The sequence below is a fragment of the Vulpes lagopus genome, chromosome X (assembly GCF_018345385.1).
Source record: "Vulpes lagopus strain Blue_001 chromosome X, ASM1834538v1, whole genome shotgun sequence".
NCBI classification, from domain to species: domain Eukaryota; kingdom Metazoa; phylum Chordata; class Mammalia; order Carnivora; family Canidae; genus Vulpes; species Vulpes lagopus.
Window position 1 is genome coordinate 76291158 of NC_054848.1, and position 14935 is coordinate 76306092.

Below are 14935 nucleotides of genomic sequence, written 5' to 3' on the forward strand. Positions count from 1 at the left end.
TGTTCTCTCTAAATAAAATATGTATAATTTAATACAGTTTCACACATAGGTGAAACTATCACCACGGTCGAGATATTGAACATCAACCCCCCCCCCCAGAATTTCTTCATGCCCCTTTTAATCCCTCCCACCTTTCCCCATGTCTCCCCTCCCCCAGGCAACCACTGATCTGTTTTTTGATAATATAGAATTGTTTTCATTTTTTGTAATTTTATACAAATGGAACAATACAGAATGTATGGGGGGGGGTGATCAGAAGTGTATGGCTTCTTTCACTCGGCATAATTACTTGAGACCCATCCATGTTGTTACGTGTATTAATAGTTCATTGCTTTGTATTTCCAAGTAGTCCACTATATGGTTATATCACAGCTTATCCGTTTACCAGTTGATGGAGATTTTGGGTTGTTTCCAGATTTTGGGCTATTACAAATAAAGCTGCTATGAGCATGTGTATACAACTCTTCCTCTGGACATGTGCTTTGCTTTTCTTTTGGGTAAATACCTAGGAATGGAATGGCTAGATTATATGGTAGGTATACATTTAACTTACGTTTCCAGAGTGGTTGTACTATTTTACATTCCTGCAAGAGTGTTAGAGTTCTGATTTCTCCACATGCTTTTTAACATTTAGTATGGTCAGTCTTTTAATTTTAGCCATATGTCATTGTAGTTCTTTTTTTAAATTTTAGTGCAGTTGACATTCAATAGTATATTAGTTTTAGGTGTATAACATAGTGATTCAACATTTATATGTTAAAAAATGATCACCATGATAAGTCTAGCTACCATCTGTCACCATATAAAATTGCTAAATATTATTTACTAAATTCTCTATACTGTACATTCTGTCCTTGTGTCTTACTTTATAACTGGATGTTTGTACATTCTAATCCCCTTCTCCTATTTTGTCCATCCCCTTTCTACTCCTGCCCCTCTGGCAACCACCAGATTATTCTCTGTATCTATGAGTCTGTTTCTGTTTTGTTCATTTATTTCTTAGGTTCCACATATAAGTGAAACCATATAGTATTTGACTTTCTCTAATTTTACTTAAAATATTCTTTAGGTCCATCCATGTTGTCAAGAATGGCAAGATTTCATACTGTTGTATGACTGAATAAATAATCCATTGTATATATGTCACATCTTTATTCATTATCAATGGACACAGGTTGCTTTCATATCATGGCTATTGTAAATAATGCTGCAGTGAACATAGAAATGCATGTATCTTTTTGAATTAGTGTCATTTTCCTCAGATAAATACCCAGAAGTGGAATTGCTGGATTGAATGATAGTTCTATTTTCATTTTTTTGAGAACCCTCCATATTGTTCCATAGTAGCCACCATTTTGCATTCCCACAAACAGTGCAAGAAGATTCTCTTTTCTCCACATCCTTACCAGTATGGTTTATTTCTCTTTGATACTAGCCATTCTGGCAGGTGTAAACTGATGCTGTGGTTTTGATTTGCATTTCCCCAGTGATCAGTAATGTTGAGCAACTTATGTTGGCCATCTGTACATCTTTGGAGAAGTGTCTGTTCAGGTCCTCTGCCTATCTTTTAATTGGATTGTGTTTTGTTTTTTAAATATTGTATGAGTTTTCTTTATATACTTGGGTTATTAACCCCTTATCAGTCTTATCATTTACAGACATCTTTTCCCATTCAGTAGGTTGTCTTTTCGTTCTTTTGATGGTTTCCTTTGCTGTGCAAAAGCTTTGTTTGATGTAGTTCCATTAGCTTATTTTTGTTTTCCTTGAGGAAATAGATCCAAAAAAATATTGCTCAGACTGATACCCAAGATGTACTGACTCTGTTTTCATTCTCATTTGCAGTTAGAATTTGCATTTCTCTAATGAATGATGTTGAACATCTTTTCATATGCATATTTGCCATCCATATATCTTGAGTGAAGTTTATGTAAATGTTTTGCTCTTTTTTAACTGGGTGGTTCATTTTATTGTTGATTTGTAAGCACTGGTTTTACATTTACTGGATACAAGTCTATTACAAATAGTTTATCCTAGTCTATGGATTGCTTTTTTACTCTTAAAAAGGACTTTTGAAGAATAGAGGTTTTAAATTTTGATGAACAGTTCTTTTACCAGTTGTATTTTGCTGTTACATATGAGAAACAATCCCCTAACCAAGGTCACAAAGATTTTATATGCTAAAAGTTTTATAGTTTTAGGTTTCACATTTAGGCCTGATCCATTTTGAGATTTTATGTATTGCCTAAGTCATAAGTTAAAGTTCATTTTTTGGCATAGTGATGACATCCAATTGTTGCAGTATCACTTGCTTAAGAGACTTCTTTCAATCTCTTAAGTTCTCTTTGTTGCATCTTTGTCAAAAAATCCGTTGTCCCCATACGTATGGATCTGTTTCTGGACTCTATTCCGTTGCATTGATCTACTTGTGTATCTTGATTGCAGTACCATGCTGTCTTGATTACTGTAGCTTTATAATTTCTTGAAATCAGGCAGCATGAGCTCTTTAACTCTGTTGTTTTTCAAAGTTATTTTGATTATTTTTACTTTTGCTTTTCCATATAAATTTTAGAATCTGCTTATCCATTTCTACAAAAACTCTAGCTGGAATTTTGATTCATATAGTTTTAAATTAATAGACTAAGGAGAACTAACGTCTTAATAATATTGAATCTTCTGACCCATGAACAAAATAGATCTCTCTACTTATTTAGGTCTCCTTTAATTTCTCTTGGCAGCATTTTGTAGTTATGCAACATACTTTTTAGCATATTCTTTTATATTCATATTTTTCCTGTGAAAATTGATGTATCTCTGTTTATATCATCATGCCTGTTTGAATATTTCTGTATGATAAATTATTTGAAGTGGAACTTCTTTGTCAAAGATCATGAATGGCAATGCTCTCCAGCCAAAAACCACCAGGAATATGCCTGTAATTGAACAAGTTTGGTTACAAAGAGAAAGAACATGTACCATGGCAAATCATCTGGTACTCCAATAAGAGGGTTTTAGAAATGACTTCTAGGATTCAGACTTAGGTGATTCAGGGGGCAGTTTAAGGGAGTGAGGCTTCACTGTAGATTGAAAGTCGTCAGGAAGCTTGAGTAATCGAAGCATGATTTGGTATCTAAAATCTTACTCTACAAACAGGGAAGACGAGGCTGGGGCTAAAATTGTGATAGGTAAAGAAGCAGAAATCACTCATATCATCCAGAATGAGGGGATATTTAGTTATTTTTGTGATTTGAACAATGTCTCCAAGTGTTCATACATGATTACACAGTGGTCTTGTTTTTCTCTTGATACATCACAGTAATAGAGTGATCTTATCTGATATTAATGTCCTGTGAAGTTGTTTATTTTCAACAAGAGAACACCAAGGCTTGGCTGTGAGTGCCAGGCCAGCTCCTAGATGTCAGGGACTGCTTTTCTTACAGATATTTACAAATTTTGATATATGGTGGCCAGAGATGCCTGGGTGGCTCAGTGGTTGAGCATGACTTCAGCTCAGGGCATGATCCCGGAGTCCCGGGATTGAGTCCCACATCAGGCTCCTTGCATGATGCTTGCTTCTCCTCCCTCTGCCTATGTCTCTGCCTCTCTCTCTCTCTCTCTCTCTCTCTCTCTCTCTCTCTCTCTCTCTCATGAATAAATCAATAAATCTTTAAAGAAAAAGATATATGTTGGCCAACTGATTTCTAAAATATATCCCCTCAACCCATGAAGCATGAATGTCTATTTCTTCATATACTTGCTAACACTCATCAATATTATTAGTCTTTGTTACTCTGAGAGGCAAAAAAAAAATCTTTTTTATAACATTTTAAAGTTTACATAATTTCCATAATTCCATAACATTCATAATATGTCTATATTATTTTGGATTAAATCTAGAGATATGAGGATGGGCCCCATCACTTAATAGGAAGGGTGCAGAATATATACATGTATGTATCACTTTCCCTATTTTACGTATGCCCCCTCATTGCTACTCTTCCCATGTGATCTTCAGACTCAGGCCCTCACAAGTACCACCACCACTTGACACCCAGAAAAGTTGTATCACCTTACACTTTGTGAACTAAATTTAAAACAGAAGAGTGAAGAGTTTAGCTATGCTGACATTGTGTTAAAGAATTTTATCCTGAATTGTATTATGGACACACACTAATATAACACTGTATGTTAATTATACCTCAATAAAAAGTATTTTAAAATATGTCAGGAATGGACAAAATGCCCAGTTTGTTAGCAATGGTTGGGGGTAAGAGTGATGCAGGAAGCAATAATGTGTTTCCAGATGCTTTACTTTGAATCAAGAAGATGCTATCCTCTCCTCCTTGATGATGAAATGTCATTTTAATATAAAAATGGAAGATGAATGTTGAATTGGAGAGTATGGTCAACTGGGCCCACACTATATTATGTAGCTTTCTTTTTTATACTTATTTAAAGTCAATTAGTTAACGTATCGTGTATTATTAGTTTCAGATGTAGAGTTCAGTAATTCATCACTTGAATATAACACCCAGTGCTCATCACATCATGTGGCCTCCTTAATGCCCATCACCTGGTTACCCTGCCCCCCTGCACCTCCCCTCCAGCAATCCTCAGCTTGTTTCCTATAGTTAAGAGTCTCTTATGGTTTGTCTCCCTCTCTGATTTCATCTTATTTTATTTTCCACTTTCTACCCTGTGATCCTGTTTTGTTTCTTAAATTCTACATATGAGTGAAACCATATGATAATTGTCTTTCTCTGATTGCCTTATTTTGCTGAGCATAATATCCTCTAGTTCCAACCACATCGATATAAATGGTAAGGTTTCATCCTTTTGATGGCTGAGTAATATTCCATTGTATATGTATACCACATCCTTATCTATTCATCTGTTGATGGACATCTGGGCTCTTTCCATAGTTTGGCTATTGTGGACATTGCTACTATTAACATCGGGGTGCATGTGCCCCTTCAGATCACAACGTTTGTATCCTTTGGATAAATACCTAGTAGTGCAGTTGCTGGGTAATAGGGTAGCTCTATTTTCAACTTCTTGAGGAACGTCTGTATTATTTTCCAGAATTGCTGCACCAGCTTGAGTTCCCACCAATAGTATAAGAGGGTTTCCCTTTCTCCACATCCTTGCCAACATTTGTTGTTTCCTTCCTGTGATTATTCCTTGTTAATTTTAGCCATTCTAACTGGTTTAAAGCTGTATCTCATTGTGGTTTTGATTTGTACTTCCCTGATAAACAAGGGATTTGAAACATTTTTTCATGTGTCTGTTGGCCATGTGTATGTCTTCTTTTTTTAAAATTTATTCATGAGAAACAGAGAGACAGAGAGGTAGAGACACAGGCAGAGGGAGAAGCAGGCTCCATACAGGGAGCCTGATGACTGGATCCTGGGTCTCCAGGATCATGCCCTGGGCCCAAGGCAGCGCTAAACCGCTCAGCCACCCAGGCTGCCCTATCTTCTTTGGAGAAATGTCTGTTCATGTCTTCTGCCCATTTCTTGAATGGATTATTTGTCTTTTTGTGTGTTGAGTTTATTTTATTATACATTTTGGATACTAGCCATATATCTGACAAGACATTTGCAAATACCTTCTATTCTGTAGGTTGACTTTTTGGTTTTGTCACTGTTACCTTTGCTGTGCAAAAGATTTTTATCTGGATGAAGTCCCAGTAGTTCATTTTTGTCCTTTTTCCTTTGCCCTTGAGGAGATGTATCTAGCTAGAACTTGCTGAGGCTGAGGTCACCAAGGTTGCTGCCTGTGTTCTCCTCTAGGATTTTAATGGATTCCTGTCTCACATTAGGTCTTTCATCTATTTTTAGTCTGTTTTTTTTTTTTTTTTTAAAGAAAGCTTTTTTTTTTTTTAATTTTTATTTATTTTTGATAGTCACAGAGAGAGAGAGAGGCAGAGACACAGGCAGAGGGAGAAGCAGGCTCCATGCACCGGGAGCCCGACGTGGGATTCGATCCCAGGTCTCCAGGATCGCGCCCTGGGCCAAAGGCAGGCGCTAAACCGCTGCGCCACCCAGGGATCCCTATTTTTAGTCTGTTTTTGTGTATGGTGTAAGAAAGTGGTCCAGTTTCTTTTTTAAAAAAAGATTTTATTTATTTATTCATGACAGACACACAGAGAGAGAGAGAGAGAGAGAGAGAGAGAGAGAGAGAGAGGCAGAGACACAGGAAGAGGGAGAAGCAGGCTCCATGCAGGGAGCCCAGCGTGGGACATGATCCTGGGTCCCCAGGATCACACCCCGGGCTGAAGGCAGCGCTAAACTGCTGGGCCACTGGGGCTGCCCAATTTCATTCTTCTGCATGTGGCTGTCCAATTTTCCCAACTCCATTTGTTGAAGAGATTGTCTTTTTTCCATTGGATATTCTTTACTGCCTTGTTGAAGATGAGTTGACCAGAGTCGAGGGTCCATTTCTGGGTTCTCTATTCTGTTTCATTTATCTATGTGTCTCTTTTTGTGCCAGTACCATACTGCCTTAATGATTACAGCTTTGTAATAGAGCTTGAAGTCCAGCATTGTGATGTCCCCAGCTTTGGTTTTCTTTTTCAACATTCCTCTAACTATTCAGTGTCTTCTGTTTCCATACAAATTTTAGAATTGATTGTTTCAGCTCTGTGAAAAAAGTTGATGGTGTTTTGATAGGGATTGCATTGAATGTGTAGATTGCATTGGGTAGCATAGACATTTTAACAATATTTGTTCTTCCAAGCAATGAACATGGCATGTTTTTCCATCTTTTTGTCTTCCTTAGTTTCTTTCATAAGTGTTCTGTAGTTTTTTGAGCATAGATCCTTTATCTCTTTGGTTAGGTTTATTCCTAGGTTTCTTACAGGTTTTGGTGCAATTGTAAATTATATGACTTTCATGTACAGCTATACTATTGCTGTTTAAGAATATGAAGCATTAATCTTTTATAAGAACCATCTTGATCCTATACAATGAAAATGTGATATGAGATTGATTGCACTCCTTAACAAACATGAAAGTGTAAGTGCACATGAACTATATTTTGCAGTGGCCTCCATGGAAAACCATGCACTTATGCTGTAATCAGAAAAAATCAGAATTGTCTTCAGAACTGGTTTCTATGTCACATAAAGTATAAGGACCATTATTTTATACCCATGGCTATATATTGAATATTTCTTTTCTCTAGATCAGTGCTTCCTAAACTTTATCATGTCAGAAAATGATAATATTTGTACTGGGAGAAACAAAACCATCTGCTTTCCATTAAAGACATCAGTACCAGTGACTCTAACTGCTCCATTCCCTACTGCAACCACTTCAAGCACTCAGGGAAGCAATATCTCTGACACACCTGTAACACATTTCCAGCATGCCAGGTGGGACGCTTTACCCCAGAACAGTGATTTTCAATATGTTTACTCCAGTTCTAGGATTACCTGAAAATGCTTCAGAAGGCACTGCAGAGATTCAGGGGCAGGGTGAGTGAGTTGGGTCTGTAGGTACAGTCCATATGTATGGGGCTTCCATATGTATGAGTAAAAGTGTGTTTAGGAAAAGGTTTCTGCAGTTAAAAATTGTTATGACCACTTCTATAGATATCCATCTGGCTTTTAAAGGAATCTGACATCTGATGGCTGAATTGCCTTTCTGCATATTCATAACACTGACAGTGTTAGTGTCTACTAAGTTTTTTCAGTAAAAGATCTATTCATGTTAAGCAAAAGATTCCCCAGTGTTCAGGCTTTATATAATTTATCAAGGGCTCTATATAAATATACAGTCTGAGAACTTACATAAATTCCACTTTTGAATAAGGATGTCACACACATGGCAGGATAAGTAATAGTTTTGAAGATAAGTCTCAAATTCATTATTTTGTACAATTTTAATGCCAGCACTCTCAATTCTCTTGCCTTACTTTCTTTCTGCCAAAACCAGAGCCCTGGACTGGATACACATTCATTTGTGCAGGTATTCCTCTCAGAAAGTTTCTAGAAGTAGAATTTCTAGGTGTGAATAAAACATTTTCATTGCTGTTGAAGGTATAGAATCGTTATTCTCAACCCTAGTTGCATTGTAATCTCCTAGAGAGCTTTTAGAAAATACTAATGCTCAAGTTCCTGCTCCCACAGATGATGATTTAATTGGTCTGGAGAGAAACGTGGAGTTTGATAATTTTTAAAAAGCTACCTACGTGATTCTAATGTATAGGCAAATTTGAAAATTACTGTTGCAGAGAATCATGCAATTTCATATACTATTGTAGGTAAAGGGGGATAATTTGGCATAGTTCCTTTTAGTGGTCATTTGGCAATATCTATTAAAATATAAATGTTCATACTTTTGAATGAAAAAAATTATGTTTTACCTTTATTTAACCAGTCACAGAAACAATTGGTTGTTAAATGTCTTATGTCTTTTTATTAAGTTGTACCTGCCTAGACAGTTGTGATTATTATGTGATTGGAACAAAAAGTAACCAATGAAGACATCTTTTCCCTGAAGCTGACATTCTTTACACTCAATAATATAGTTTCAGTATCAAGAGGAACAATTAATACTTGCCATAATACCCTCACTACCATCTTCAATTCTACAGTGAAAAAAAACTTAGCACTTAGTCAACAGAGGGTTCTTTTATTACATGAGTAAAGGAATTGATGAATGAAGTATGAGGCCCTAGATATTGAAAAAACAATTCCTTATATTTAAAATGTAAGTCAAGGGGGTGCCTGGGTGTTTCTGTCGGTTAAGCATTGGACTCTTGATTTTGGCTCAGGTCATCTCAGGGTCGTGAGATGGAGCCCTGCACCAGGCTCCATCCTCAGCTTTGAATCTGCTTGAGATTCTTTCCCTTCGCCTGTCCCTCTGCTCTTTCTCTTTCTCTCTCTCTCCCAAATAAATAGTCTTTAAAAAATAAAATGTAAGTTGAGAACTAAACATTAGTCCTTTGGAAATGCAAAAATCTCTTGAATGGAAAGTATAGTCTTTGATATATTTTAAACCGTGGAAGAAACAATGCATTGAATTTGTGTAGGTCCCTTCTTCAGTTATTCACACACCACGTTACTGATCAGGCAAACTTTATGATTCAAATGAAACAACCCAAACTGTGACTCTGAACTACTTCATGAATGTTTTGTATGTATAGGCACAATAGAGGTTCTGTTTGCTTTTTTATTAAATATTGGGATCTTAATAAATATATTATTTTAAATAATACTTTTATCATTTGACTTTATATGGTATATAAAATGCTGTGAGGAATAAAATCTAACTTTATTTTCTTTTGAATATTTAATAAAGATAATTTAAAAGTTCTTTACACAGTGATTTGAAAATGCCAGTTTCATCATAATAAGCACTTATAAATAAATAATTTGATCTCTTTCTGGGCTTTCTATTCTATTTTACTAAATTATACATACTTGTATTAACTTTAATGGTTTTACCCTTGTAATTAGTTTAGAATAAAACAGAGCAAGTGTCTCTTCATTATGCTTTTTCTGGATGACCGTCAGGGCTAGGTGGTATTACTAGTGTTTCTGATGGAAGTAAGGAAGGGGGAGTGACTCATGCAATATCATAAGGTGAGAATGTGGTTAATATAGCCCTGGGGTCCAGATTTTCTTCCTCTCATGGTGTTTTGTTCAGCAGAATCATTATTTTGCTTTGTTCTTTTGTAGAATTATTTCTCTGTGTAACTTGATGGATAGAACCAACATCAGGTTCTCTCACTTCTCTGCTGCTGAACAAGAGGGTTTTTGTACAGGAAGCAGGAATCTACACACACTTTTTACATGGGTGATATTTTCATCCTTGTCCCAGTTATATCACCTTAATCATTCTACAACATAAAAATGGTTCTGAAGTTTATATATAATGTAAATGTATGCTTATTTTCCTCCCTCACTCTAAAATCTTTGATATATTTCTTGTTATCCTTATTTGCTAGATGGAGAAACCAAGGCTTAACAAAGCTAAGAAAACTTTCAGAAGTTATATTGCTAATTGAGTGACAGAGCCAGAACTCCCATATAGTTTTGTATGATTTCAATGACTGTGCTCTAAACACTTGCTCAATTCTCCTTTATACACAGCATTTTTTCTGTGGTCCAGGTACTGACCAGTTTAAACCTTGACTGATATGGTGCCTACGCTGAATCATTCATTAGCATATATACCCAAACAACAACCTAGGAGAATGACAATACTGGTAATGTGCTTATCTTCTGCACAATAGAACTCAATCTGGCAGACAAGTACCCGTGGATATAGCAATGAGCACAAAAACCATGGTGGAGGGGAGGGCAGATTTGATTATCTTCCAGGAGCCAGGCCCTACGCTATGCTAGACACTCTATGTATGGCATCTCATTTCACCATTTTCATCTGTACTCCATAAACGAAACTATTAAAAAAAGTCATTTGCATAAGGTTATATAGCTATTAAGTAGCAACCTAACTGCTACATCATTATTTTCATAACCCTGAAACATTTTGTGTTACATTCATCATGTTATCTTTCACTGCTTTTTCTGTCACTGGCGGGTGCTCAGTAAATATCTACCAGCTAATGAGTCACAAAAATGATGAAATACATTTGTTGTGCAAAGAATGAGCTAGAAATTAGATGCTATTGAAAAACAAAATAGAAAGGAGCCAGGAAGATGACAGAGTAAGAGGACCCTAACCTTACCTCATCCCGTGCTTACAACTAGACATTACTTACATCCCAGTAAATAAACTGCAGAGCAAGCAAAGACTGGCAGAACAAACTCCACAACCAAATGTGGAGAAGAAGCCACATCACAGGGTTTAGGAAGGGCAGAAACTGGCGAAGAGCTGCCTTCAGGAGGGAGGGAGCTGCGGGCATGGAGAGAAGAAAGCACAGGAAGCCACGGAGAAAACAATCCCCATAATATCTGACCTTGAAAACCAAAGGATCTGAATTCTGGGAGTTTGTATAACCCGCATTATTTGGAGCCTGGAGCTTTAAAAGTCCGCTAACTCAGCACTGAGCTAGCCAGCCAAGAGAGCCAGTGATAGCTGGATCCCCACCCTTAAAGAGTTAGCACAAGGCCTGGGGCAAATGGGAGGGAGATCAGTTTATAAGGGTTTCAGAGCATGTTGGGGGACTTCTCCAGGAACAAAGGAACTGGTAGACACCATTTTCCTACCCCCTACCAAGTTCAAACACAGACCCACCTGCAGGAGGCAGCACTGGATAGACATTTGCTACCCATCCTACTAAAAGTGTGTCCCGCCCACGAGTTCTCCTGAGGACTCACCCACTCCAAGCCTGCTGGCCTTGATCCTGGGCTCAGTGCAATTTTTTTTTTTTAACGCTGAGTGCCCTGCATAGCTGCTGCCCTCCACCCCCGCAAACACACCAAGCCCTGAGCAGCCTTCATGATTTTGGGGATCCTGCCTAGGACTCGTGGCTCAAGCATAAATTTTGCTAATGCACTGTGAGCTGTGCTCTACCCAGCTGCTGCACCCCTGGTCAAGACCACTATGGCTAATGCACACCATGCCCGTGGCTGCCACAGCACTTCAAGGATTCAGCCTAAGATTAGCAGCTCACTGCAAATTTTGCTAAAACCATCACCCTGCTCTCTAGCCCTCCTGTGGTCACGCCATCAGAGCCAGCCTACAAGGGCCTCACTAACAACACAGAGAGCAAGCACAGCCCACAACAGGCAGGGAATCAATGCAGAAGTCTGGACTGAAAGGAAAAGCGACTCGGGATGCCTGGGTGGCTCAGCGTTTAAGCCTCTGCCTTTGGCTCAGGGCTTAATACCGGGATCCAGTCCCACATGGGGCTCCCTGCAGGGAGCTTGCTTCCCCCTCTGCCTGTGTCTCTGCCTCTCTCTCTCTCTCTCAATCTCTCTCTCTCTCTCCCTCCAACTCTCATGAATAAATAAATAAAAACTTTCTTAAAAAAAAGAAAAGTGACTCATACACAATTGAATGACACAACACAAATAGGAGTCTACTCTGAAGTGCTAGGTTCTGGTGAGTAGGGAACACTGCACTGCAAGGACCTACAGGGTTTCTTTTTCATAAACCCACTACTTTCAAAAACAGAAGACATAGCTGTGTTTCCTGACACACAAAAACAGACACAGAGAGGTGAACAAAATGAGGAGACAGAAAAATATGTCCCAAATGAAAGAACACAACAAAATCACAGCAAGAGATCTAAATGAAACAGAAATAAGTAGTAGGCCTGATAGAGAATTTAAAACAATGATTATAAAAATACTTATTGGACTTCAGAAAAGGGTGAAAGACATCAGAGATAAAAAATAACACATCTGAGATGAAGAACTCAATAAATGAAATTAAAAATACAGTACATGGAATACATAGTAGGCTACAGGTAGCAGAGAAACATACCAGTGACCTGGAGGATAGATAAATAGCAATCAAGCTGAAGAGGTGAGAGACAAACAAATATTGCATAATGAGAACAGCTTTAGAGAACTCAGTGACTCAATCAAGCATAATAACATTCTTATCATAGGGGTCCCAGAAGGAGAAGGGGAGGCAGAGTATGTATTTGAAGAAATAATAGCTGAAAATTTCCCAAATCTGGGGAGGGAAACAGATATCCAGACTCAAGTACAGAGAATCTCCAACAAATTTAATCATTTAACCCAAGGAGCTGAGTGCCCTGCTCCTTGAGCAGAAATAAATGATATAGAAACTACAAAAAGAATAGAATAGATAAATGAAACCAGGAGATAGTTCCTTAAAAAGATCAACAAAATTGTTAATCCCTAGCCAGACTCATCAAAAGAGACAGAAAGGACTCAAATAAGTAAAATGACAAATGAAAGAGGAGAAATGACAATCAATGCCACAGAAATATAAACCATTGTAAGAGAATATTATGAAAAACTATATGCCAACAAATTAGACAACATAAATGAAATGGATAAATTCCTAGAAACACATAACCTACCAAAACCAAACCAGGAAGAAATAGAAAACTTGAACAGACTAATTACCAGCAATGATTGAGTCAGTAATCAAAAACCTCTAACAAACAAATGTCCAGGACTAGAGAGCTTCACAGGTGAATTCTACCAAACATTTGAAGAAGAGTTAATACCTATTCTTCACAAACTATTCCAAAAACTAGAAGGAAAACTTTTCATTCTATGTGGCCAGTATCATCCTGATGCCAAAAGAAGATAAATATATAACAATAAAAGATAACTATAGTCCAATGTCTATGATGAAATACATGCAAAAATCTTCAACAATATACTAGGAAAAAAAATCCAACAATACATCAAAAAATCACTCACCACTATCAGGTGAGATTTATTCCTGAGATTACAAGGTGGTTCAATGTTTGCAAATCAATCAATATGATACATCACATCAATAAGATAAAGGATAAAAACCATACGATCATGTCAATAAATGCAAAAAAAAAGCATTTGACAATGTACAATATCCATTCATAATAAATGCCCTCAAAAAAAGTAGGTTTAAAGGGAACATACCTCAACAGAATAAAGGCCATACATGAAAAACCCACAGTGAACATCATACTCAATGGGGAGAAACTGAGAGCTTTCCTCCTAAGGTCAGGAACAAGACAAGGATATTCATTCTCATCATTTTTATTCAACATAGTACTGGAAGTCTTAGTCACAACAATCAGACAAGAAAAAGGAATAAAAGTCACCTAACTTTGTAATGAAGAAGTAAAACTTTCACTATTTGCAGATGGCATGATGCCTTATATAGAAAACCTGAAAGACACCATCAAAAAACTACTAGAACTGATGAATGAATTCAGTAAACTCATAGGATAGCAAAATCAATGTGCAGGAATCTGTTGCATTTCTATACACTGATAATGATGCAGCAGAAAGAGAAATTAAGAAAACAATCCCATTTACAATTGTACCCAAAATAATAAAATACCTAGGAATAAATGTAACCAAAGACATGAAAGACCTGTACTCTGAAAACTATAAAACATTGATGAAAGATATTGCAGATATGCAAAGAAATGGAAAGACATTCCATGCTCATTGATTGGAAGAACAAATATTTTTAAAATGTCTATACTACCCAAAGCAATCTACACATTTAATGCAGTCCATGTAAAAATACCAACAGCATTTTCACGAACTACAACAAACAATTCTAAAATTTATATGGAACCACAAAAGATCCCATATTGACAAAGGAATTTTGAAAACTAAAACCAAAGCTGGAAGTATCACAATTTGACTCCAACTTATACTAACTACAAAACTGTAGTAATTCAAACCGTATGTTACTGGCACAAAAATACACACATAGATTAATAAAACAGAAAGAAAACCCAGAAATGGGTTCATATGTTCAATTAATCTTTGACAAAGCAAGAAAGAATATCCACTGGGAAAAAGACCATCTCTATAACAAATGGTGCTGGGAAACTGGTCAGATACATGCAAAAGAATGAAACTGGTCCACTTTCTTATACCATACACAAAAATTAACTCAAAATTTATTAAAGACTTAAAATCATAAACATTCTACAAGAGAGCAAAAATAATAATTTCTTTGACATGGGCCGTAACTAACATCTTTCTAGATAGGTCTCTTGATGCAAGGGAAACAAAAGCCTAATTGACTATTGGGACTACTTCAAAATTAAAAGCTTCTACACAGCAAAGGAAACAATGAACAAAACAAAAAGGCAACCTACTAAATGGGAGAAGATATTTGCAAATGACATATCCCATTAGGGTTTAGTATCCAAAATATATAAAGAACTTAATACACAAAAACCAAATAACATAATTTAAAAATGGGCAGAAGACATGAACAAACATTTTTCCAAAGAAGACATCCAGATGGCCAACTGACACATGAAAAGATGCTTAACATCATCCATCATCAGGAAAACGCAAATCAAAATTACA